We start from the raw sequence: 27,800 nt of genomic DNA, 5'->3' as shown, positions 1-27,800 counted from the left end.
AATGATAGAGACTTCATATTTGGTTTGCCTACTCCAATAATGAAGCTCTTTCAAATGACACCAGGATCGATGACCTTGTGACCTTGACTGTGTCCTATATGCTAAAAATAGAGGTTTTATTACAAACGTTAACCTTTGCCATATCTTTTGAACCATCTAATGAACCCTTTTATATGAGACTAAGGTCAATGACCTTGTGACCTTGACTGTGTCTTATATGCTAAAATAGCTTTTTTGAACCTTCACCATAACTTTTGAACCATGAAAGATAAAGACTTCATATTTAGTATGCATACTTCACTACTTAAGATTTATCAAAGATCAATGGCCTTGTGACCTTTACTGTGACCTTTATGCTAAAAATATATCAACTGGTACTTCTTGGGTAGACGGTTTGTCGCGCACAAAAAGTAGGTCACTCTGACCTTTAATAAAGATACTATGGCCAAACAAGGAAAAATCCTGTCCGGCTCTTAACTAGAAATTTATTAGACTTAGAGCTATCAAACTTGGCAAAAATATACATCGTAGGTAGAAGGTGTGTCGCGGCCTATTTCAAGGTCACTTTGACTTTTAATTTAAGTGATTTTTTTTTTTAAACTAATTCTTTTAAATTTGCAATTTCAAAATCCTAAAAACTGTAAAATTATAGTTGTATCCTTGTCAAAAAATGTAAAATCAAGTAAAAAACTTATTTTTTCATCATATACTTTACAGCAATCTGTAAGAAATATTAATGTTATAAGAGGAATGCAGTTTGTCCCATGGGCATAATTAACAAGCACTGGTCAAGAAGAATTTCGATAATAGAAATGTGCATGTCAAATTAGAGAGAAATTAATGAGTTTATTGTCAAGAGCTGGAAGACTATCTCTGACCATGCAGCCGTTGTCTCTTGGGAGTTGGGCAAAAAGAAATGGCCTCATAGTTGCATGTGTTAATTAAGAGTCCTTGATGGCAAGTTCTTGATGGCAAGTTCAGATAAAGATTTTACAATTAGTTATTTGGTGTAATGTAATTAAAACAAATTGATGTTTTAAAATACAGTATATGATTAAAACTAAATTAATATTGTATGATATAATAAAAACTAATTATATATATTTACATTAAAAAAAAAAACATTTTAATTTTTATATATTTGCAACAAATTGCAGAGTGCCATGTCTTATAAAATTTTAATAGAAAACGTTAAGAATATTCACAATATCTTAACAAAAGTGGTTTTAACAAATAAACCCACAACACCGACTTTATAAGTGGCAAAACAAAATAGCATACGTGCGTACATAACTTCGTACATTGCACCAGAAATAGAACAATAAACGCATGAGTAACTGTACCCAGCAAAACCTGTATACGTAAATAGTAACAAAAACATTACTTAACTCAAGTTCTTAAATAGTTCTTCGTTTTAAATGTATTACTCAAAAACTTACATATAAAATGTATAAAATAAAAAACAAACTTACCCCTTATGGAAAAATGGTTACCGTTGGGAAAGAAGTATTTATCTACTCATCTTGCACTGTACATCAACCATTCAATAGCTATGAAAACATGGACCCCAGCTACTTGGTCAGCTATGCAGCGATTTAAATACCTCATAATACAATAGGTCGTAACTGACCAATACCTGCAAAACTTTACTGAGGTTCAATAAGGTAACACCGGTCACGGTAGCCTAGTGGTAGAGCGTTCGCTTCGTGATTGGGAGGCCCGGGTTCGATTCTCGATCACGGCGCCGCGTCATAACAAAGACGTAAACAAAGGTAGTGACTGTTCCTTCGCCAATTCGGCACTAGATTTGAAAGTCACGGGTTTTCGGATATTTTTTAAAACGTAGTCCCGTGTCACGGTAGGCGTTTTAACGATAAAGAACCCTCACTGCTCAATGGCCCTGAGTGCCGAGTATAGGTCTAAATTTGAAGCCCTTCACCGGCATCGGTGACGTCTCCATATGAGTGAAAAATTCTCAAGAGGGACGTTAAACAATATACAATCAATCAATCAATAAGGTAACAAAAATATAGAGGTCCAGTAAAGGGTAAAAAAAAAATAAAAACCATACACATAATGTAAATGCAATTAAAATTAAATATTCATTGTGACAGTGATGCGAGATTAGGATGCCTTGATTACCTCCAGGAGTAGTGAATTTCTGTGAACAACAGAAGGAACACCTCAGATTCACAAAAATCGTCGATGCAGCTAAGCCATCAGACCTTGAATTGACTCAAAATTTCTACCCTGTCCATCACCAAACGTATCAAGTTCATGTTTGACAATTTAAAGAAGCATCCTATATTTTGACCCATTGCTACAACCAGGATCCCTTAGAACAACTTTTCGGCCACTACAGAAACAAAGTAGGTCATAACAACAATCTACCGTGTTTGAAGTGAGGAACATTCCATCATCTTCTCTTTCACTACACAACTGTTCAAGAAAATAGACTGAAAGTTGGCAAATCCACTATCGTCCTCATGGTGTTCCCAAGTTCCTAATAAGCCACCACGACTACTTTTATTCATTCACTTGTCAAACCTGGCAGTGACTTTTTTCACACGTTTCCTTCCTCTTCTTGAAGCTTTTCTTCCTTTGACTTCTCACAATGAAACCACAAATGTAAAACAGAACTTGCTTGTCATTTTTGGAAAGTTCCTTTGACTGTTGCTCAGAACCTGTTTTGTTTCGTTCAAGTAAAGTGTTCACAATCTCACAGGGCAGGTTTTTAATGTACGTCTCTTCTCGGTGCAGCCTCTTTCGATGAATTCTTTCACACAGTCGCGCTGTAAGACGGCTGATAATCTAAGGGCATAAAGTTTGATTTAGAAAACTTCCCTTGAAAGGTTCAGGCTGAATATATCTGTTAGATGGTTCACGTAAAAGGAATCTAAGAATTCATGGGTGGCACAGAGCACGGCAAGACGTACAGTCACAGTATCACCATAACAACTGGTACATATGATCTTCTTTAATGTTCTGAAGTGTTCTGGTGCTGGCAATACGGATTACTCCATCCAAGCTATCCCTGTTGTTCAACTCTCGTTTCTGTCAGTGTTCGTTAATGTTATGAACTGTACTGCATTCGCTTTATGGGTGTCGTTGCATTTGACAGTCATATACATTTATTGATATTTTTTATAATCAGTATGATCAATGTTTTTTAGGACTATGATAATCATCCGCGTGCTGAACAATTTATGCTGCTGCTCTTTTTAAATAGTTTATTCTTTGTTAGAGGTGCTAGTATCTATGATTTTTTTTCTTCTATGTCCTATATTGATCAGACATGCATGGAAGATGTTTTTAGTGTGTTTCTTTGTACCAGTCAAAGTTTCAGATGCTGCGATTTCAGCATTTACCAAGTTAATGTTTTTTGGAGCAGAGATTTCAGAGCTCACCTCAACGAATGTTGCCTTTAAGTAAGGCAAAGTCACACAATCAACCAACAAAAAGTGAACATCCAAAAATGCAAAATTTATGCAATTTTGATTTGATACTTTGGAACACAGCTATATAAAAACTTTAAACTAGCTGTTCATCATAGAAACGTAATTAAAATCCATGTTTTTTAACTTTGTGTTAATATGTTAAAATCGGTTAAAGAGCTCACCACACCTCATGTTATTTCTGTTGTATTGTATACATGTATATGTGCCGACTATAAATAAAATATACTGTACTGTATACATGCACACGACATGCTTTTCAGGGTTTTGTTTATCAGTGTATCTCTGGAGCTTACTTTTAATTATTTTTTAAATTTCTGCAAATGAAAACAGTTAAATTATTGGCAAGTTCCTTTTTAGAGACTCAGAAACATTGAATCGAACTTTTAATTTAAGTCATTCCAGTCTGCCATTTTTTTCAATCGTATATTCCTTTCTGCATATTATGATATTCAATTCAATAAAACTTTGTTAGTTTGGAACTTTGATTTACTATGGTAAAAACTTTGGAACTTTGATTTACTATGGTAAAAACTTTGATTAACAATAGTAAAATATAGTTAACTATAATTAACTATAGTTTGCTATTGCATTTTAGCTCACCTGAGCCGAAGGGTCAAGTGAGCTATTCTGATCTAAATTTGTCCATTGTTGTCGTACAATTTTCCCAAGCAGGACTCAGATAGTCGGGAAACTCCTTTTACATATTTCCACAAAAGATATTAAATAAATCATTTTTAATAACTCGCGCCAGGCTCTTTTATACAAATGAATTCTGTCTCTGTCCACGGGTTTAAAAAAGGGTAAAAGTCAAACGTATATTTTCGTCCGTAGTTTGAACATGCTGACTCTTGAAAAAGAGTAATTAAGCAAAGTTATCTAAATTTTTCCGTTATATTAAATTTGTTGAAAAAATGATAAAAACATTTTAAAATAACATTCTGCATCTTCATATGACTATTGAAATAAGGCATAAAGTATATGACACTTTCCCCATCTTTGCAGCTCAAGTATGCAGTGACTTGGAGTCATTTTTCAATTATGACGTCATGCATTTGTAGTTCAGAGAAGTGCATTTACAGAGAACTACAATATTCTCTTGGAAACCTTATCGAACCTGCGTCATGAAATACAACCACCCGTAAATATTCTTGTGATCAAATAAAATCAAAACAATCACCCATTAACATTCTTGTGAACAAAGAGAATATTCTATGAATTACATTCATACGCCTGTAAAGGGAAAACTTGTCAGACTGCCTGCTTTACTAAGTCTCCCAGATGTTGATGATGACTGCGTAGACATCCTTGATCTTTGTTCCGGTCTGTTTGATCCTGCAGGGGACATTGATCGATGATGACATCTGTTGGACCATGCAGCTGCTTGTGACCTTGATCTTTGGCCTAATCAATTGGACTTTGCTAATGACCTTGAACCTTGTGTAATCTTGCTTGTGAAACTGATCTTTGATTGGATCTGTTTGTCGATGCAGACGATGAACTCTGTCTGATCTAAGAAGCGATTTTGATCTATCACTATTTGATCTTCTTGTTGCTAAGGCTATTTATAAAAATATTTCACTTTGTGATGTTCATATTGCATAACATCAGATATATTAATGAGATCAATTCAAATGTCGCCGAAAAGTGTTCCTCTCATACACCCACGTTAAAAGAATCTCCCTCTGATTTATTTCATATTTTGTAATCAGCAATGAGTCCTCTACCAAAATTGTGAAATTCATGGCCCTGGGGTCAGGGGTTCTAGTGCTAGGGCGGGGCTAAATAAGTAGGTAGTGAAAATGCAATATTTCTTTAAAAATTTTCCTCTCTGCTCCTGGGTACGGTACTTTTACTCATCAACGTAATTCACTAAACCTGCTTCATAAAACATTTTGGCGAAAATCCGACTAAAAGCGGTCCCGCCGTTTCAAAGATAATCAATGTTGAACATCTGCATTTGCATCTGTGAAAACGATGGAAAATCCTTGACAATGTCACTTCCGGTTTAAATGCAATAAAGTTAAATGACGTCACAAGTGTGTCTCGCTTCCCTGAAGTGATAGACAGAAAACGCTGTTTCAGATAATTCTGATAGTCCATTAGGGGAAGAATCTTTAAAACTTTCTTGTGGATCGTGAAGTTCTGATGAGGATTCATTGCTGTGCAATAAAACAGAAAATGTGGGAGTAGAACCTTCTCGTTTTGAACCCTTTGCTAGCAAACCGTCAGACGAAGAGGAATCGACCACAAACGATGCGAAACCTGACGAAGCAAATTGTTTGCATACTATTGATTGGTTTGTTAGTAAAACGATAGAAAATTTCCACAAGTGGTATTTTAAATCATTATTCAAAAAAAAATATAATAAAATGACAATTCAAAACATTACCTATTTACCCCCCCCCCCCCCCCAAAAAAAAAAAAAAAAACATCGGAGCTTGAATTATCTCCTTGTGGACAATTTCTTGAAGCAGCCGAACAATATTGTCTTGGCTTGGAAGTTTTTTGCAGTCATGACACGACAAAATGTCAAGCACATCATCTTCATCTGCTTTTGAATAATCTATTACAGCTGCTTGAAGTGGATTGGCTTCATGTTCGGGTAGAATATCATAAAAAGCGGTCAGTAAATCCTGTGACAAATTTTGCCTAGGAGTTATTCCCCTTATCCGCCATCTTGTAGGGCAAAGCAGTGAATTTTCCTCTTTGAGTAACCAGTTTTAAACATGTATGCCAACTATACATGGGGGGAAATATTTACAGTCTCAAATTTATGAATTAATAGAGGCTTTGAAAAATGTATTTCTGTAAGAAAAAAATAGTGTTAGCTTTACCTCAGTAATCAGTATAACAAATTGAACTTAGTTGAATAATGAAGGAATCTGGGAGAGTTGCCCTACAACATGGCGGCCATGAGGACTAACTTTTGCTTTAAAATTAGCTCAATGGAGAACCATCTATATTTAAGATAGAAGACATTTATAAACACAAGTGTATTTTAGCATATTAAAGCTGCCTAGTCCAATTCTAATCACGAAAAAATACATTGGTTTTTCTACTTGAAAAATAATTGTCCATAAATTTGTCCATAAATTTTTTCAACTTTTGTCAAATTATATTCCTAAAGTCTTTTTCTTTTAAAAGATTTTAAAATTCAAAAGTTAAAAAAATAAGTTTTGTCAGGTCACACAAAAAATAATCCTATGTTGAAATCGTGTGAAATTACCTTCGAAAAATTTAATTTATCGCTTACATCTAATGAAGAACAAACCCGAGCGTTTTTTCCACAACAAAGTACTTATACACTAACAATGTTACTAAACTTCCAAAAAAATCTTTTAAAATATCTGAATTTTCTGTATTCTTTGAATATGCATATTAATATGCAAATTACTATGGGTTATATTTCATTAATGTCTTAATTTTGAAAAGATATATTATGACTAAGGCTTCTACCTATTAAAAAAAATACTCAGGTTTGAATTATCTTTATACATGTAATTAGATACAACCAATAAATTATTTTTTTCCTATGTATCTTAACAACAGATCTTAATCACGTAAGGAACTTCTGTTTGTCAATAAGGTTTTGATCTATGTTTTCCTTGAAGGGATTGTTGTGATATTAACTATTGAATCAATGTTATAATTTATTTTTATATATATTATATATGTACATGTAATGAAGTACTTTTATTGTGCAAGATAATATGTGCCTGGTTCAGATTAAGCAGCTTTAAAAAAAATTACATTTTCTGTAAACATTTTGAAAAAAATGATGTGAAAGAAAACTTGTTCAAACGTATAATTCTGATGCTGAAAGTTCAGAAATACTTGCTACTTGTAAAATACTATTATCTGTGAATACCAGTGAAACTATTTCTTAAAATAATAATTTTGATAAAAATATCTGAAGAGGAGTTATTGCCCTTCTCATCATTTTTTAAAGATTGAATAATTGATTTAACAAGAGGCCCATGGGCCACATCGCTCACCTGAGAAGCTTTGACCATTCTGTTCTTTACCAGATTTCCCCCTTGTAATACATTATGTATGCCCACCCTACCCCAATGATCATAATCAAGACATTTTGAAATCAACTACCCCAGGATCCTTCCAGGTGCAATAAGTTTCAGCTTTTCTGGCCCAGTGGTTCTTGAGAAGAAGATTTTCAAAGATTTTTCTTGTGGCTCCACCCTTCCCCTGGGGGTCATGATTTGAACAATTCAAAATCTACATTACCTAAGAATGCTTCCACATAAGTTTCAACTTTTCTGGCCCGGTAGTTCTTGAGAAGAAGATTTTCAAAGATTTTTCCAAGATATTTCTATGTAAAACTTTGATTCCCCATTGTGGCCCCACCCTTCCCCTGGGGGTCATGATTTGAACAATTCAGAATCTACACTATCCCATGATGCTTCCACATAAGTTTCAGCTTTTCTGGCCCAGTAGTTCTTGAGAAGAAGATTTTCAAAGATTTTTCCAATATATTTTTATGTAAAACTTTGATTCCCCATTGTGGCCCCGCCCTTCCCCCGGGGGTCATGATTTGAACAATTTAATATTTACACTACCCTAGGATGCTTTCAAATAAGTTTCAGCTTTTCTGGTCCAATGGTTCTTGAGAAGAAGATTTTTTAATGACCCCACCCTATTTTTGTCTTTTCTTGATTATCTCCCCTTGCGAGGGGATATGTCCCTTCATTTTAACAATTAAAATTTCCCTTCACCCGAGGATGCTTTGTACCAAGTTTGGTCAAAATTTGTCAAGTGGTTCTTGAGAAGAAGTCGAAAATGTGAAAAGTTTACAGACGGACAGACAGACGGACGACGGACAAAATGTGATCAGAAAAGCTCACTTGAGCCTTCGGCTCAGGTGAGCTAAAAAAGAAAAAAAACATCTTTAGAATTCTTTTATTTAACAATATCATTACACTTGTTGAAAAGCATTCTTATGAAAATTATTGTTCACTTGGCATGAATTTATATAAAAAACGGTTTTTTCAAAAATCTATGACATCATAAGAGGATGGAAATACCTTAACTTGTCCTTGAGATTTTTACCTGGGTAAGCTTTTCTAACCAAAGTTTGTATGATGTACAAGTTTGGTGGATTTTTTTTAAAATCATGAATGTCTTCCTTTTAAATACTGCCAAAAGGTCATATTTGTTCAAATAACATTTGATGAATCATAATGTTTGGGAACAAAAGAATCAATTTTCAATTTGAACTTGATTCCTGTACAAGTACATCAACATGCAAGGCGTATTGGCCTATCATGATGTGTAATTGATTTTCAGTACAACACTCCCCATTGAAAAACTTTATTATTTCAGGGACTTCAGCTACATCATTATTGAAGGGAAAAACTTCAAAATATCATCTGCAGTCTTGGCTTCAATAAAGCCTAAAGAAAACTTTATAGAAGACATGCACGTACGGGCAAACATTAAAGGGCGCACAATAGTTGAAATGTAAGTACATGCCTTAATGATGTCTTGCATGCACATACTCTTTACCACATTACTAAATGGATTCAATTGCTTTTGCAACACCAAACACATGAAGGATGTATTCTTTTTACTGTTTATTAAGTACAATAAATTTTTTCAACTACTTGAAATTAATACAACAGTACACAAATCTACCGTTTCATTTTCTGTAAGAAGGATTATGAGTTGATTAACAGTATTAAATGTCAAAGTCCATAAAACAAAACAAAATAAATCACTCCTTTAATATTTGCAAGAATTTTATTTTTGTGTAATCACGCGAGACTGTGTGCTTGCGAAATTTTGATTCTTGTAATTATTAGTATTTCTTAAGATTATATAGAGCATTAACCACATTTCTTGAAATTCTGTCTCACTAATGAGGAGTTAAAGACTATTACAGCATTATTCCAACCTTCATTTTCTGTACTTTCTTCATGCTTAGGCTTCATTAACGTAGATCTATGAAACTTTGATCAGTGATATACACAGTGAAACTTGTCTAATCCGCATGTTGTGTAATCTATAATCTTCTCTAATATGATGTATATATTTTAATTCGTTTTCAGTAAATTCCTTCGTTTAAAATGTCAATTGTCTAATCTAGAATGTTGTCTAATCCGGCAAACTTTTTTTTGAACCTACTGTGTCCGGATTAGACAAATAAGTTTTTAAGTGAACAGTCTTGCAGTAATTCAATGAACTACATAATTTTTGTTCAGAATATTTCAGTACTACCTTTTTTATCTCTATGCAATAAACTTTAGTAAACAAATACAGCATGTTTCCTCAGTTCTAAACTGATATTACTTGTGCATAATGAATGTTTTTTTTATCAACAGAGAGAAGGCAGATCCACCCCAACAAATCAAGAATTTAAAGACTGAATAAAAAGACAAGGCTGTTAATTCCAGTGGGACTAATAAACAAAATTGAATGTTGAGCTTAAGGAGGCTTTTCTGATCATCTGTTGTCCATTGTCTTTTAATCCGCCTGTTAACTTATACACATTTTCACTAATCAAAATATTAGGCCATAAAATTAAAAAAAATTATGATTGTTTCCTGTTACCAAACCAAACCATTCAAATTTCCTTGGATGGATTTTTATGCTGCGCCATGGGGCATATAGTGTTTGTCATGTCCGTCTTCCGTCCATCCATCCTTCTATCCTTCAGTCACACATTGTGTTCAGCTCTGTTCAGAGCTCGTTCAACTCTGTTCAGAGCTAAGTTTCGTAGAAACTATCCAAAATATTTTCATCAAACTTCATATGCTGATAGATGTAGATGAGGGCTATGCAACTGCTTAAACATTTTTTGACTTTGAAATTGAATAATGTCAAACTTCATTTACTGATACAAACTGATGTAAGCAATTCAACTCCATCACTATTCAAGATAGTAATTTCTTGGCACTAATATAAATTTTCATATTCCATTACCAATATATACACAGCGGGGCATTCATGTCCTATGGATATATTTCTAGTTTTCTGAGAAATCTATGATCAATCACCTGATTCATTTTATAAAATAAACACAAATTGTTAATTGAAACATATCAGATAAAAAAAAATTTCAACATAGGATAAAGTGGGTTATGATGTATACTGTTTGCATATATCAGTAATTAAATTATTATCCATATGGGCAATGATACGATAACTATATAGGGTCTTCCTTTATATGATAAGTGGAAAAGGGGAGATGCAAGTAAAGAAAGTGTGACTAAAGTGAGCAGTGTAGTACATGTAACTTTTATACAAGTAGTATAATGTGGGTTATCATGCATGTTATGATGTATATTGTTTGCATATCAGTAGTTAATATGACCCATATGGGCAAGGATATGATAACTATATAGGTCATCTTCTTTATTATTAGTGGGAAAATAGGAGACACTGTGAGAGGGATAAAGAAAGTATGACATGTAACTTTTTTTATACAAGTAGTATAAAGTGGGTAATGCATATTTGATGTATACTGTTTGTATGGGCAAGGATATGATAACAATATAGGGTCTTCCTTTTTATTATTTGTGGGAAAAGAGGAGACACTGTGAGAGGGGTCTATTTCTATTTCTAGTAATCACAGCAACACCGTTCATTAAAATCAAAAACCGGTACACAGAATTATGTATGTTAGTGTAGTCTACTTGTGTGCCAAGTTATACTGAAATTAGACCAAAACTGTAGGAGGAGTAGCATTTTGAAAGAATATCACAGAAATTTCTATTTTTACTAACCATGGCAACACCGTTCATCGAAATCAAAAGCCAACTGAGTAAACTCAGGTGACCTATAGCTATCCGTTGTTGTCCGTCGTCGTGCGTTAACATTTGAACATTTTCAGCTTCTTCTCTGAAACCACTCAACCAATTTCAACTTATTTTGGCACAAGGAAATCCATGGTGAAGGAGAACAAAAATTGTGAATTTCATGGTCCCTGCCCCCCTGGGGCCTGAGGGGTGGGGCCGAAACCACTAAAATTAGTGCAGTCATGGCCCCAGGGGCAGGGATGCAAGTGCTAGGGCAGGGCTAAATAGACTGTATAGTGAAAATGCATTATCTCTTTGAAAATCTTCTTCTCTGCTCCTGGGCATTAAATAAGCTAACCAAGTACAAAATTATGTTAAATAAGAATGACTCTTTCAAAATTGTGAATTTCATGACCCCAGGGTCAGGGGTTCTGGTGTCGGGGCGGGGCTCTATTGGTTATATAATGAATATGCATTATTTCTTTTAAAATTTGCTCCTCTTCACTTGGATATTTTACCAACAAACTACGGTATGTACATATTTATAATATGGAAGGACACTTCTTCCCAATTTGTGAATTTCATGGCCCCTGGGTCAGGGGTGTTGGTGTTAGGGCAGGGCTCCATTGGTTATACAGTGAAAATGCATTAATTCTTTAGAAATCTTCCTCACTGTTCCTGGGTATAAAACAATCTAACTAAGTACATGTACATAGTTATGATGACTGAGAATGCCTCTTTTAAAATTGTAAATTTAAGCCCATTGGTGAGGGGTTCTGGTATTAGGGCGGGGCTCTTTAATTGTTTATAGAGTGAAAAATACATTAATTCTTTAACATAGGTAGGATGAGGAAGGATGCTTCTTTCTAATTTGTAAATTTCATGACCCCTGGGTCAGGGGTTCTGGTGTTATGGTGGGGCTCTATGATAATTATATTGCGGAAATGGTGAATTCTTTGGAAATCTTTTCCTTTTCTCCTTGGTATAATGCAAAGGACCTAAGTATATATTTATGATGAAGAAAGGTGCCCCTTCTAAAATGGTTTATTTCAGGGCCCCTGCATCAGTGATACTGCAGACGGGGGGGGGGGGGGAAGGGTGGGGTGGGGATGGGGTTGTTAGGTATAAGTCTGAAAATAAAGTAATAGATTTATACTTTTGAAATCTGCTCTTTGATATTAATCACCCATTTCTGATGAAATGAAATTTATAAAATTTCCAACATTTTGAAATATGTGGCCCAAGTGTCAGTGGTTCCCTTGGGTTGGAGTGCACAACTGGTGGTTATAAAGTGAAAATGCATTTTCTCTCTGTTACTCTGATCTGCCTTTGGATATTAAGTAACCAAAATAAGCATGCTAAATGTATAGTTATGATAAACAATGGTGCCTCTTTCAAATTGTGAATTTCAAGGCTTTTGGTTAAAAATAGTCACACAAAAGTGTTACATGATACTCAGGTGACCTATAAGGCCCGTGGGCCTCTTGTTGGTAACCTCGGCAGCACCGTTCATCGAAATCAAAAACCAATACACAGAATTATGTATCATAGTGTGGTCTACTTGTGTGCCAAGTTACACTGAAATCAGACCAAAACTGTAGGAGGAGAAGCATTTTAAAAGAATTTCACAGAAATTTTTATTTTTAGTAACCACGGCGACACTGTTCATCGAAATCAAAAACAGATACGCAGAATTATGTATCTTAGTATAGTCTATTTGTGTGCCAAGTTATATGGAAATTAGACCAAAACTGTAGGATGGGTTAGCATTTTGAAAAATTGTTTACGGACAGACAGACAGACGGACGGACGCTGGACGCATTACTATCGCATAAGCTGGGGATGCTCACTCCTCCATGGCACCTGATCCCACCTCTAATGTTTCGGAGGTCTGTGTTTGCTCTGCTCTTATTTTGTATATTTGTTTAATTGACGTTGAGATTGAATACTGTTCGTTATTTCCATATCCTTCTCTCCTGGTCTCTGACCAGTAGAGCTAAAAATGCAATTTACATGAAATTAGGATTTTCTTATTTCTTCATGATGTTCCTCCTATTTTCCATTCCTTTAATACTGAAAGTCTTTGTCGGGTTCTCCCTCTTGTACTGTTTCAAATGCATTATATGAAGAGGAGACGTGTGTGTGTGTGTGTGTTTTTTTTTTTTTTTTTTTTTTTTTTTTAAAAACAATACCTACTACATGTAGTTCCCAGTAAACAGTCAAACTTGTTTTAAGAGGCCAGTTGCAAAAGTGGCCACTTATCATAGGTGGCCTTTAATTCCAGTTTGCTATGTTAGGAGCCAGTAAACTAAAACATGAAGAAATCATTAACTTTATCACACAACAGGGTAAATTTTAATTGCTAGGTATATGTACATGTATATATAATACCACTTGTGTTACTGAATATATATTTTATAAAAGTGTAATTGGTTTCTGTTTCCTACTGTTCAAAGACATGACATTCAAATATCCACTTGCACTCATGAGAGATGACAACACTCTTGTGTTTCCAAGAAACTGGACGAATTCTTTCAATTTATCAGCATATATATGCGAAGTTAGGTCTTGTTCTGGTTGACTGACAGACAGACGCAAAATGACGAGATTTACCACAATTAAAGCATTGTACATTAAAAGCAGGGCAATTAAATCTGGGATAGCAAGACTTATCGCATCCCTTGCACCCTCTCCTCATTCTTTGACCATTCTGTCTCATTGGTTCTCTCTGCATCTGCTGCATTGGCGGTTGCTGTTGGAAGATTTGTGGTGGCATAGCACCAGTAGGATAAGTGTATGTCTCAATTATCATCGGGCTCGGGGTACCGAGCATCAATAATAACCTAGATTCCTACACACAAAAACGCACGTTGTGCCAGGCTCCTCTCCGGCCTTTGTTGTGTATTCAGGTTTGTGGGTTAATAAATATTGTTAACTCTTGACGATTATATTGTTTTACTCGTCTCACGACAAAGAAGTTGATAATGATTAATAAATGTTTGCCTTACCTTTTCCAATATTCTTCTCTTTTTTTCAGAAATCCAAGTTTGAGTTTTTTTTAGTCTTGGAGGAAGGGGAGGAGAGAAAGTTTACAACACATACTGGGACATCATTTGCACGCACCTTAACCCCATTGATGAACATGAGAACGGAACGCATAATAGTGGTATCCTCTGATGTTGCCTTCTCCAGGAAAAGGGGAGATATATTTAAAGTGCTATCAGAGGCAGTCATTACAACAAACTTTAATCATCAAATCAAGAGAGTGAGTACCTGTCCACAATTTCTAAATCCTTTATATAAATGTTGTAACTGGAAACCCTACAAAACACAGATCCAATTACAAAAACATTTTAAAATATAATAAATCATGAGGAAAAAGCAGTCCTAAAGCATACATATAAAATCTGCTCTAAACAGCTCTTATATATTGGAATAGAATAGTTGATGGACCCTAAATGAGTAATTACGATTTAGTAGAGTCAATTTTCAGAGAACGTCTTACTGATTTTGAAAACCGTACAAATTAATTAAACAAAAGACCCCTGCTGCTCTTCACTAGATTTTCCACTTTATAATACACATTAAGTCCCCCCCATTCCACCAAAAATGATTTGAACAACTGAGAATATACACTACACAAGAGGGGGACACACCCCAGTACACATGGGCTGGGAAAAAGCAAATATCAGATCAGAAATGAAAGTTTACTGAAGTAAGATGTATTGGGGGGAGGCTTAAAGTTTAACCCCTTTATGGGTCATGGTTTGAAAAAAATAGAATTTACACTACCTGAGGATGATTCAATATAATATCACTAATGAAGGCTTTGGAGTACTTGAAAAGGAGATTTTAAAAGATTTCCCTATATACTAACTCTTATGAAAAACTTTGATCGATCATTTTGGCCCAACCCTACCACGGGGGTCATGATTTGAACAAATATCAATGATTCCACATGTCATGAGTTTACTATACTGGCCCTTGGTTCTTGAGTAGAAGATTTCAAAAGATGTTTTCCTACATATTCTTTAATAAAAATATAACACACATAATGGCCACACCCTAGCCCGGGGATCATTATTTGAACGAATTTGAATTTACACTACCTGATCATGAATTCACTTGAGTTTTATATTTCATGTCTCTATTGTTTTTGAGAAAAAGTTTTTCCTATAGTATATATTCCTACGTAAAACTACAGGCCATATAGGCCCCACCTAACCCCTGGGGTAATGATTTGATAAAACGTGAATCTACACTACCTGAGGATGATACAGTGGCTGGAACGTTATTGTTGACAACTTACACGAACGATCACGTTACACGAACGATTCCGCACGATTAACGCACGATTGAACCTGTTACACGAACGATCTTTCACGTTCACGATTCTACACGTTACACGATCTTGCACGATTGTTAACGCAAACGCACGTTTCTTCACTCAAAATAGTTCAAAATATTTAGGAATTAAATATTTTCAAAACGAAATAAAGCTTCATACTTATTTAAAATTTCAAAAAATTATTAATATTATTTCATAGACTTTGAAAAAAAAAAGGAAAATGATATTACTGTAACTAAATATATGCAAGACTGAATATTTCAGGTTAAAAATAATTATTTCTAAGATAATTTTCCGATCAAAGAAAACGGATTTTGTTCGTTCTATTAGATTATGTACATGTATGTGGGTCGTATAATTTGATTGAATTGGAAATAATGATATGAAGAAAGGGGGATACGATTCAACAAAAATGGCAGCATTGAATGACTTAAATAATAATTATAAATTTTATCCTTAAGTTTCCATTTATTCAACGTCTGATAAACTTGCTCATTATTCAACTTTTTTATTTGCAGAAATTTAAAATAAATTAGTTACAAAAAAGCTCAAGGGATAAACACAGATAATCAAAACTCCCGAAAATCATGCCGTATGCATGTATATTTGTCGACTAACTACATGTAGCTATGTAAGCATTGAGAAATGTTTATTTCTTTGAAAAAAAAAATTATTTTCAATGAATTGATTTCAAGATTATCTTGACCACAATAGGAAGTAAATAATAATTAAATCAGATTTTTCAGAAAGGCGTAAGAGATCTAAGTACGGTTTAACACAATATTGATCGCGCTATTTGACGAGAATTTAATATTGTACGACTTACTTTATTGCTTGTTTACGAGCGATAATTAGTTCGTTCTGCATTCTATTATCTAAATTGCGCTTTTTCATTTTATTTTGATTTTATTTAATTAATTAAGAAAAACAAACAAGGGAAATGCTTATTTTAGAAATTACATTCCGATAAAAACTTACAAAACGAAATTTACACGATTCTAAACGCACGATCTCGCACGATTAAAAACGCACACGATCGAGTCTGATACACGAACGATCTTTCACGTTAAACGAACGATCACTCACGATACACGAACGATTCTACACGTTTGGTTTGTCAACAATAACGTTCCAGCCACTGTACCATATGAGTTTCATCTTTCTCGGCCCAGTAGTTAAGACATTTTTTACAAATGATAAAGTTCTTTTTAATAATCATAAAAATGCTGATATAGTCCTCAAAGCAGGGCTTTCTCTGCACTCGCTCAAGTTGTTTCCAAACCCTGTCTGTTTTTCCCAATTTCTTCAGAAAGGGTAGTTTCCCCAAAACATAGATTTATCCCTGTGATATGCTAAAATAAGATTTTTCTAACTTTATTTACGCTAGGTGCAAAGTATTTCGAAAACACATTTTGTTTGCAGCTTAAGAACTTACCAGAGGATGACAAAGGAGTCCTGATGAACAAATGGGAGGAGGAGGTCCGAAATTTTTCGGCCCCTCCAGTGACAACCTCTGCTTAGGCACTTGAAAAGGAGGACGGGAAGCCTGTGTCAATTTGTGGAGTCATTAAGGAAGTAAGTAATCTCACCAATTGTTCACATCAAATCAAATTTTCTGTCAAAGAAAATGGACGTCAAATTTATTTAGTCAGCAAACTACTTTAAGAAGAAACAAGAGGCCCACGGGCCTTATAGGTCACCTGAGTATCATGTAACAACTTTCCAGCGATTGTATTTGGTTCATCTTTTAATCCAAAAGCCATAAAATTCACAAATTTTGAAGGAGGCACCATTGCTTATCAAAGGACAGATTTCAAAGCATTAATTTATTTTTAGTCAAAGTACCCCCCTGGTACCCCTGACCCAGCGGCCCTGAAATTATCTATTTTGAAAGAGGCCCCTTTCTTCATTATAAGGCCAGCATTTTTTTTATGTTCAGGTTTAGTTATGAACATGAGAATAAATTTTTTTTTAAATATGTGTTAGGTAAATGTGTAGACATTGTTCTAAAATTTACTTGATGCCTAAAATTACAATTCCTATCATAAAACAGACAGGGAGAATTGGGGAGTGAGGTGAACATTTTTTCAATTAAGTGTAAAATAATTTTTCTGGCTGATACAAATGATACTACATGCATGTTGCCTTTTAATAGTTGATTTTTTTTATTTCTTCTGACAGGTTATTGTTTATTTCTTCCTCAAATGGACTTAACTTCTCCCATAGTTTTATTCATTACATCTGATGCATAAGCAACCCTTTTCTGAAGAATGATGCTTAGACTGTAAGCTATAACAGAGTCCTAAACAATGTTGCTGGCAATATGCAATAGCTACCACGGGCAGTTTAAAACCTGGGGGAGGAAAATAATTTACAGATAGATGCTTTTGAAACGAATACATAATTATCTCACCAGCATGTCATTGTGCAACAAAGTCGTCAGCATTTTATTTATCCTTTGAACGGGTGAAACGTTTTGAATGGTACTCGTATCGAAGAATTTTACACTAAACCAAGCTATCTTCTCAGACCATCTAGCTTTATTTACCCGCCGTTTCATTCTCAAAACCGGAAGTGCGAGTTCGTAAATTTGAAATCTCGATCCCGACTCAAATTTGACATCGGAAAGAATTTTTTTTTATGAAAATTCAAAACCTTGAGCGGAGGTAAAACTGAAAATAAAATAAATCCTGGCCTTAAATATGTAATTAGATCATTAGTATATTAACCAGGAGCAAAGGATAAGATGTTCAAAGAATTCATGCATTTCACTATACAATCATTAGAGCCCCCCCCCCCCCACTAAAACAAGAACCCCTGACCCTGGGGCCATAAAATTCACAATTTTGGTAGAGGCACTCTTGCTCATCATAACTATGTACTTAGTTAGTTTATTTAATACCCAGGAGCAGAGAAGAAGATTTTCAAAGAAATCATGTATTTTCACTATATTTAATCAATAGAGCCCCACCCTAACATCAGAACCCCTGACCCTGGGGCCATAAAATTCACAATTTTGGTAGCGGCACTCTTGCTCATCATAACTATGTACTTAGTTGGTTTATTTAATACCCAGGAGCAGAGAAGAAGATTTTCAAAGAAATAATGCATTTTCACTACCTACTTATTTAGCCCCGCCCTAGCACTAGAACCCCTGACCCCAGGGCCATGAATTTCACAATTTTGGTAGACGACTCATTGCTGATTACAATCATGCAAACAGTTTGACTGCTTGATGTCCAGGAGTAAAGAAGAAGATTTTTAAAGATTGCATTAATTTTAGTGGTTTTGGCCCCACCCCCCAGGCCCCAGGGGGGCAAGGATCATGAAATTCACAATTTTTGTTCCCCTTCACCCATAGATGCTTTGTGCCAAATTTGGTTGAAATTGGTTCAGTGGTTGCAGAGAAGAAGCTGAAAATGTTCAAATGTTAACGCACGACGGACGACGCACGACGACGGACGAAAACAGATAGCAATAGGTCACCTGAGTTTACTCAGGTGACCTAAAAAATTGTATTCAAATTATTATTCTTAGCAAATATTCCTTTTTCACTCTCTAAGTATACTGAAAGGTGAACTTTTGAGGTGACATTAATTTATTTTTGTTGATATTTTTCAGTTTTCTTATCTAACTTTGAAAACCATCTTTGAAAAAGATATATCCAAAATCCTATTTGATTTTGTTTAATAATTCATGGGTTATTAAAGTTCATATGACCTTTACTTATCACTTGTGAAGGTTAACGTAAGCTTAAGCAAGAGGCCCAGGGACCATAGCGCTCACCTGAGCACATCAGCTAGGAAAAACACATATCAGATCAGAAGTGAAAGTTAACTTAAGTAGGGGGGGTTGAATTTAAACCACAAGGATATCATAATCCGAACGAACTAGAATCTACATTGCCTTAGGATGATTCCAAATAAATCATGGCTTTCAAGTACCTGGAACTATGAGATATACTTAGGTAGTTAAATAATTAAAATTACTGATGCATATAGCATACGTGATATGTTTATGCTAGGTATCAGGGAAACTGCCCATTTGCGTATGCATATTATTATTATCCCCCCCTTCCCACTAATAATTTTGTCAAAAGAAAGTGAATTAATCCTAATGTAGTGGTTTTGAATCCATTTGTGGGACGTGGATAGTGGTCCTTTGAATGAGACCATGTAAACCAAGAGATTCCTCACTGCTCAATGGTCGTCAGTTCCTATTATAGGAAAGAATGTGCAGCTCTCCACCGGAAAGCCTTCATATGAGCAAAATATTCCTGGGAAGGACGATAAACAAAACACATTGTACTATCAATCCGTAGCATGTTTAACGTCCCTCGAGAGAATTTATCTGAATTTATCCTGTCGCGAGGGGATGCTCCGTTAAGCAGCGCCTTTGTTTACCTCATTTTAAAAATTGTTCATACGTAGAGCATGCTCTTGCATATCGAATCAACTGAGATATATACTCCGTATGCAGGTGAAGAAGGTATAATGCTGCATAAGTATGGGAAGTTGACGATAAAAAACTAAAGTCATCACGTTTCTCATATAGCTTGGTTGTTAGATTACCATTATTGTCTTTTTCAAGTGAAATATCCAAGTATGAAACAGATGAGTCGGAATCTGTGGTATCTTTTATCTGAAGCTCACAAAGACATATCGTATCGACGTAGGAATGGAAATTACCATTATTTATTGATAAAACTTCGTTGATATATTTGAATGTCGAGTTGAAGGCCACAGCAAGTGTTTTCTTCTTTTCACGCACATGATTTAGCATAAATTCTGCTTCATATGAATATAAAAATAAGTCTGCTAATAACAGCGCAATTTGTACCCATGGGAATTCCAACAGATTTTTGGAATACCTGGTCTCCAAAAACCACATAGATTTTGTCAATCAGAAACTCAAGCATCTCCTTGATGTCAACTTTAGAGTACTGAATCTGTTTTAAAAAATTAGTTTTGCAAATGACCATTGACGAGGTAAGTACAATTACGAGTTCCATTTTAATTGAAGAAGCAGCTATCAATGATACGAAAAAGCCTGGATTTTAATTTTATCGTCGGGAATTGTAAACGTTGTGATTTGTGTGTATCTACAGCCCTTTTCACAAAAATTCGTACGATTAATTTTAAGATTTTAAGTTATGATTCTCTTAAGATAAATCTTAAGTCAGTTTCAGAAACACACTCGTCCGTAAAAAAAATATTCGTACAATGATACTTGCGATTTTACCCTATGAGCACACTAACGATTTTACTTAGGAAATAAAACTTGATTTGAAACGTTTTCGTTTCTTTTGCACATGATACGTATTTCCTTGTTTATATTGTTTTATTATCACAAAAGGTTCTAACTACCAGGATTCCTTTTGGAAGTGCACAAGACAACAACTGATTCTCTTCCGTGTGTCCTTCGTCTTTTAAGTACACCTAGTTCTTAATGATAATCTGTTATCAGTGCGATTACATCTGTCCTCCCAAAGAAGTTACACCGTTCCTCAAATAGCGTACAAAGTGTCAGCCTTAAATCGTAACCATAAAGTTATGCGCGTGTTCTTGGATGTGTTACTATTTCCAGCTTATATGTAACCTTGTGATTATCCGTGTGTTTTTCCGTGTGACTGTACATGTTAAAATTTAATTGGCTATAGCTTATATTCATTAATATTTAATAGTATACTTCCTTTGTATACCTCAATATCTATTTCCGTGTGACTGTATATGTTCAATTTTTATTAGCTATAACTTATATTCATTAATTTTCAGTAGTATACTTTATTTGTAAACCTCAATATCTATAACCAACACATCAGGTTAAAATCAATACCTATGTCCTTTTATATCATTTACTAGTGTACTTATTGTATTATAGGTATCTGCTTTACAGTTTTCTTCCTTTTTTGAAGTTATTGTACAAGAAACTTCAAGGTATTTTACTGCTTATACACCATTGACATACAGTCTTTATATTATTGTTATATTGTTTTTCTGCATGTAGATTTGGTTTTTGGTACTAATTGTTAATACATGTAGTACCTATTTTTCATTTAGTCAGCATGTTTCATGTATATGCTTATTGCAAATCTGCTATTGTTAGCTATAAAGATTATTATTATAAGAATCTAAAAAGTGACTTTCAAATAGTCATAAATAACCAAGACAAAGCTAACAAAAAATGGAATGACTATTACTACGAGGACATTAATGCAGAACAAAACTTTGTATATCAATATAACGATTACAAGTCATCTGTTATATCATCCAGAGCTTTCCGTAAACAAAAATTTTTTAAAGACAGATTCCTGTGGAAAGTTCACAATAAAAAAAATGTGCTTTTAAAAATTTAACACCTTTTGGTGTTACATTATAAATTCATAATCATACATGTAACAGTTAAAAGAAGCGGGGAGGGGGGGGGGGGGGTACTTTCAGCAAGGACGGCCACTACCAACAACCAAGCCCCGAAACCCATATACCGAAGGCAAATAAGTTGAGGTGTCAAGCAAGAAACATTTTTTTCTGCTTTTTCTAAATATACTAGGCCTACACATCATATCGGTAAAAATATTTAGGAGCCCCTCTTGTTATTGCATGAAAAGTGGAAAACTTAATTAAATTCTAATATAAGATCTCATTATCACACTTAATCATAGTGAATGTAAACAGTTTATATTTCCCATCCTGCATCGCTCTGTAGGCGCTTTATTTCATTGGTCAATTTCCCGAGGCGCCATATTTGGAGGATCGAGAAAGACGAAGAAGAAGGTGTAAGCAGCTGGTAAATGTGAAAAGTTAAGATGGTTTCACCACCCAGTGTCTTTAAGACTGTGATAAATGCAATGGCCAACAATGAAGGATTAGTGTACGTATATTTTTGTTAACTTTTTACGGTAAATAGTTGTAATATTTGGCAACAACAAATCTTCACTATCGGAGGCAACTTTTGTTCTGACGCCATTTTGAAAAGTTGGATACCTAAGTTTTAAATTGTTATGTGTATATATTGCAGAGAGAAAGAGAGAGAGAAAAAAAATTGAGACAGTGATATAGCATAACTTAGATTATGGAGGCCCCAAAGGCACCGTGCATGTGCATGCTGTATGTTGTAAAATGACAACGTTTCGCCTTTTATCATGTTTATTAAAATGTATGCTCCATATGTATGTTCTCTCTCTATATACAAATGAATACTTTTCGAAATTTAAAAAAATATTTTTAACCCCGCTCAAATTATCCGGATGATAATAGTTACACCGAGCATGGTTTCGTAGTTAAATTCATACTGCAGAACATCCGGTTTGAATACATGTGTTTTCTGACTTTTCGGATAGCCAACTCTTGTTTTTTGAAACTTACGACTTATGGCAAGGTATAAATTAAATATTTTTGGTTCAAAACTTTGATAAAAGCATCGATATTTTTACAAAAAGTGTCTTCAATCTCAGCTTATCCGATTATTCATGAAGGATATCCTCATCAGAACAGTTGGAATAGATTGTAGCGAATAGCATAACCCTTAATCATATGCATGACGATGATATGGAGGAAAAATATACATAAAAAAGTGAATGTAGGTAAAAGCCTGTCCACTTTTCTGAAGAGATTAGGTTTGTTTTATTGTTTATTGAAATAGTTTACTGCTCAAAAGATTTTTTTGTAATGTCTAACCTGTTAGGATGAAGATGTAAAAAAAAAGAAAAGCCTAATAGTGAATTAATATTGATGGAATGTCAAGAAATGCAAATGAATCATCAGCTTGAATTATCAGTTTTTTTCACAATTATTGACCTGAGTAGGTCAATGTATAGCGAATAATACATACTCTTTTCTAATTACATCCTAGCCCGAGACACCAATATCAGCCAGAGGGACAGAGGCCCTAGGGCTGATATTGGTCGAAGGTCTGATACAGGATGTGATGTGGAAAAGCGTGTGTTACATTATGTTTATTACAAACTTGGTAATAAAATACAGAACACTTCAAGTTGAGAAGATCAAGAAAATAAGTAAATAATCATGCACAATAAAACTACTTACATACATGTACACGGTATTGTCTTACTGAACAGATTTAGCTGTCATTAGGTCAAAATTGCAAATAATAACATGCTTCTTATATCATGTATATACAGGTAAGGCCTCTTGATGGCTTGAACTTCGATTTCTTGGAAGTTCTTGATCGCTTGAAGTGAGTCTCTGGTCCCGATTTTTTCACTATGTAACTAAGCAGATTTGCTCTTGATTTCTCGAACTCCTGATCTCTTGAAACCCTTGATCCCCCAAAGTCAAAATGCAGTCCAGCTGTGCTGTGAATTTTACCCTTGATACCTCGAAGTGGCTGTGTGTATAACAAGTTATAATGTTCAAACTTTTGCTATAACTGTATATCTGTGTGTCTGTCTGAGGGTCTGTTGTCAACTTAAACCTTCACCATAACTTTAGAACTATATGAGAAAGTGACTTCATATTTAGTATGCATACTCCACTAATGAAGTGCTTTCAAATGGCAACAAGGACAATGATTATGTGATCTTGACTGTGACCTGTATGCTAAAAAAAATTGCATTTTCGAACTCTGTTGCTGTGTTTCACAAGCGCATCTTGTTTTTAGCTCTACTTGTCAGAGACCAGAAGAGCTTATGCGATAGTAATGCGTCCGTCCGTCTGTCTGTCTGTCCGTCTATCTGCAAACACTAATCCTCCTTAAATTTTAGTCTGATTTCAATATAACTTGGCACACAAGTAGACTATACTAAGATACCTAATTCTGTGCATCAGTTTTTGATAAGTACAAACCAGTAGAGCTACAGCCTCGACAGAGACTTCTTGTTATTTTTTCTTCCATCCCGGTTGTTGCTAATGCTATTACATAATTAGTTTGAATTAGAATGCAATAGTACCTGGACATAATTTATCATTTCAGAGAGAAGAAAACTGTGTGACTTTAAAAGAAAACCAGTGAGATAAAATCATAGAAAATGTATGATGATTCAGGATGTGGTCATTTGGTAAGTGGTAATTTATTCATGATTAGTATGTATATGACAATTGCCTGAAAAAAAAAGATTTTAAATTTTATTTAAATACTGAACTGTGGTATATCAGCTGTGAGCTACAAGAAGTTGTATGTAAAAGCTAGGGCTGAAACAATTTGCCCCCTCTATGTTATGTGTGTATTGCTATGATTGACATACAATCAGTTCTCTAATACATACACTTCAATAAAACTTTGTCGTCTTGAACCTGAATTGAACAGGAAAAAACTCTTGAGATCTCTCCAAAAATTTGAATGAAAAAAAGAAAATGCTAATTAACTGATTTCTTGCTGGTCAGTATTTTGATTACTTTAAGGAAGCTCTAAAAACTGCAAACTAAAGAGTTCTACTTTAATCACAGGGGCATCTTACCCACTCTGTTCTCTACTTCACATATAATAATACACAAGGGAAGAATCGAAAGTAGCACACGATTTTTAAACTAAGTCAAAAAACAACTTACTTGAGAAAAGTTACAAAAATCCTGAAATGAACTAGCAAAAATGATGTCCTAGTACTTATCCAGGCTAAAATATTCCAAATATTTCCATCAAATATAGCTTTTATCTAACGAAAATCCCTGCTTTCTGCACAATGTGAATCTCTTCACCCAAGAAAAGATAACTCACTCGGATGACAATAGGGTAGTACCCGAGGCCCTCCGAGTGCAATCTGAAGGCCTCGGCTACTACCCTATTGTCATCCGAGTGAGTTATCTTTTCTTGGACGAAGAGATTTTTTTCTCTTCAAGGAATAATTTCTGCAAGTCACTAAGTTTTTAGAGTTTCTTTTATTTTATAGATATTCAATGAAATTATTTGAAGTGTTAAATTTTGGTAAATTTTATGATACTAAAAGGTTATATGGATGAAAAAACAGCATGCGTGTATGACAATAGGGATTAAATTTTTAATGTCTCTTAATTTTTCAGTGACATTAAAACAGGAATTGTCATCACCAATAGACAAATTTCACATTCCTAAGAGTTTCTTCCAATTGTCGGTATATCGCTCATTTTCCCCACTTTGTCCTTTTGTAAGTTACTTGTTAATATTTTCAATCTTCAAAAATATTGGACAATTACGATCTGTATCTGTATTGCCAGATTATGGGGGCAACATGAAAATCATAATGAATATGTTCATACAGATTTTATTTCTAAGATATTGTCCCTCAAAGTTGATACGGTTAAAGAGGGAAAACAGCGTCTTCAGCCGGTTGACCCCAGATCGACCCTGCGAAGGGGAATAACTTTTGTAAATGTGAAAGTCCTTTATGGTATATCATATAGATCTAAAACTGACTGAATTTTGATCAGCCAATTCATGAACATGATGAATGGATGTAAATAATGTTGGTCAATAAAAGACTCAATATATGTAAAAAAAAAATTAAATTACTTGTTTATATATACATTTGTGGTATCTCTCCCATTGAAGTTTATAAACTTGTTATTTATTTCTTAATTAAACTGAGCATACATGCAATACCTGTATGAAAATACTCATAAGATACATGTATACTTAAACCATGATAAAATCATATGTGTCCAATGCAGCATATGATAAATCATTAACATACAAGTACATGTGTATATATACTGTAATACATATATATTGCATTATTTTTAGGTCCTGTTCTGTGGATGCCCTAAGACAGTGTCTACCCATCACTCCATCTGAAATCACTTGTTCTGTGCATATTTCTCTCTCAAACTTAAACTACAGAGAGCCTGTGGATAGAGGATGAAGAGTGACCTTGGACTAATTTTCTAGGTCAAAGGTCAGTATCAAAATCTACTGTATATCTTTATTTAAAACCGTAGTCCAGAGTATATTTCTCCCCTGGTGTAATCTAGCTTTTGTGCAATGGGGTGGAGGGTCTGCAATGATCTTCATCCAATTTCTAGGTCGAATATCAAAATTAAAAAAAAAATCTCTCTCTAATATTTTTGTTATTATAAAGGGTATGTTTTCTCTCAAACTAATCAAACTTAAAGCAGGGTTCTTAGTATGAGATACATGTAGTAATATATTCTCAATGACATAATAAGGCTGAAAACATTATTTATATTATGTTAATTTTTTCACTTATCATAAAGCATTTAATATTAAAGAGATACATTAAATGCTGAAATCATATGTATCATGGTCATGGAAAGTAATTATTGATATTGGTATATTAAAGGACATTGACTGATCTTTCAGATTTCTAAGTTATATTCAAGCATTATAATTCTGACATCATATAATAATTTTTTATGAATATTGCAGATCATAGGTGACTTGAAGAAAACCAGGAAACTGATGTTGAAAGAAGTACTTAATGACCCTTATGAATGGACTTAAATGTGAAAGACTGTTCCATTGTTTATCTAAGATATATGAATTTATTTAATATATTGATATCATTGAAAAATTCAGTTACAGTTTTTGTACATCAAATGAATTATTAAACATATAAAATGGTTATGCTTTTTTTCTTTTTTTTTTCTTTTACATGTTATAAATTTTTTTTGATAGATTTTTAAAAGAATACGCATTATTTCACATTGCTTCCTTTAGAAAAGTTAGGGAATCTTGAAGTTTCCCAGTAATTTCCACCAGGAATGGGACTCCAGATAATTCCACCAAGTTTCCGCCACACAAGTTCCATATAGTTTTCTGAGTCAAGGAAACTTCAGGAATCATAAGGTTTCACGAGCTTCCATGTAGTTTCCCATAAAAGAAAACCTTAAGATTCCATAAAGTTTCCATTCCATGGAAACCACTACGCTCCGATTCCATATGGTTTCCTGAGTCAAGGAAACTTTAGGAATGGTGAGGTTTCCAGAGCTTCCATGTAGTTTCCCGTATAAGGAAACCTAAAGATTCCATCAAGTTTCCATTCCACGGAAACCACTACGCTCCGATTCCATGTGGTTTCCTGAGTCAAGGAAACTTAAGGAATCGTGAGGTTTCCCGAGCTTCCATGTAGTTTCCCGTAAAAGGAAACCTAAAGATTCCACCAAGTTTCCATTCCACGGAAACCCCCTACGCTCCGATTCCATATGGTTTCCTAATTCTGGAAACCAGTGGAATCTTCAGGTTTCCCATTACGGGAAACTACATGGATGTTCGGGAAACTTCAGGTTTACAGAGGTTTCCGTGGTTCGGGATACCTTATGGAATCGGAGCGTAGGGGGTTTCCGTGTCACGGAA

General features: G+C 34.5%; 1 long non-coding RNA gene across 1 annotated transcript; it reads left to right on the top strand.

Annotated features, from left to right (window-relative positions):
* Nucleotides 1-22,853: 22,853 nt before the first annotated feature.
* LOC134256360 (uncharacterized) lies at nt 22,854-26,984 on the top strand. Its single transcript, XR_009989711.1, has 4 exons — nt 22,854-22,934; nt 24,489-24,573; nt 26,232-26,382; nt 26,874-26,984. It is a non-coding gene; the product is annotated as an uncharacterized LOC134256360 (long non-coding RNA).
* The last annotated feature ends 816 nt before the right edge of the window (nt 26,985-27,800 follow it).

The sequence above is a fragment of the Saccostrea cucullata genome, unplaced genomic scaffold (genome assembly GCF_032062105.1).
Source record: "Saccostrea cucullata isolate Sc308-1 unplaced genomic scaffold, CSIRO_AGI_Scuc_v1 ctg5696, whole genome shotgun sequence".
Taxonomy (NCBI): domain Eukaryota; kingdom Metazoa; phylum Mollusca; class Bivalvia; order Ostreida; family Ostreidae; genus Saccostrea; species Saccostrea cuccullata.
The sequence above is the reverse complement of the archived record's forward strand: the minus strand, read 5'-3'. Positions and strand labels throughout refer to the sequence as shown.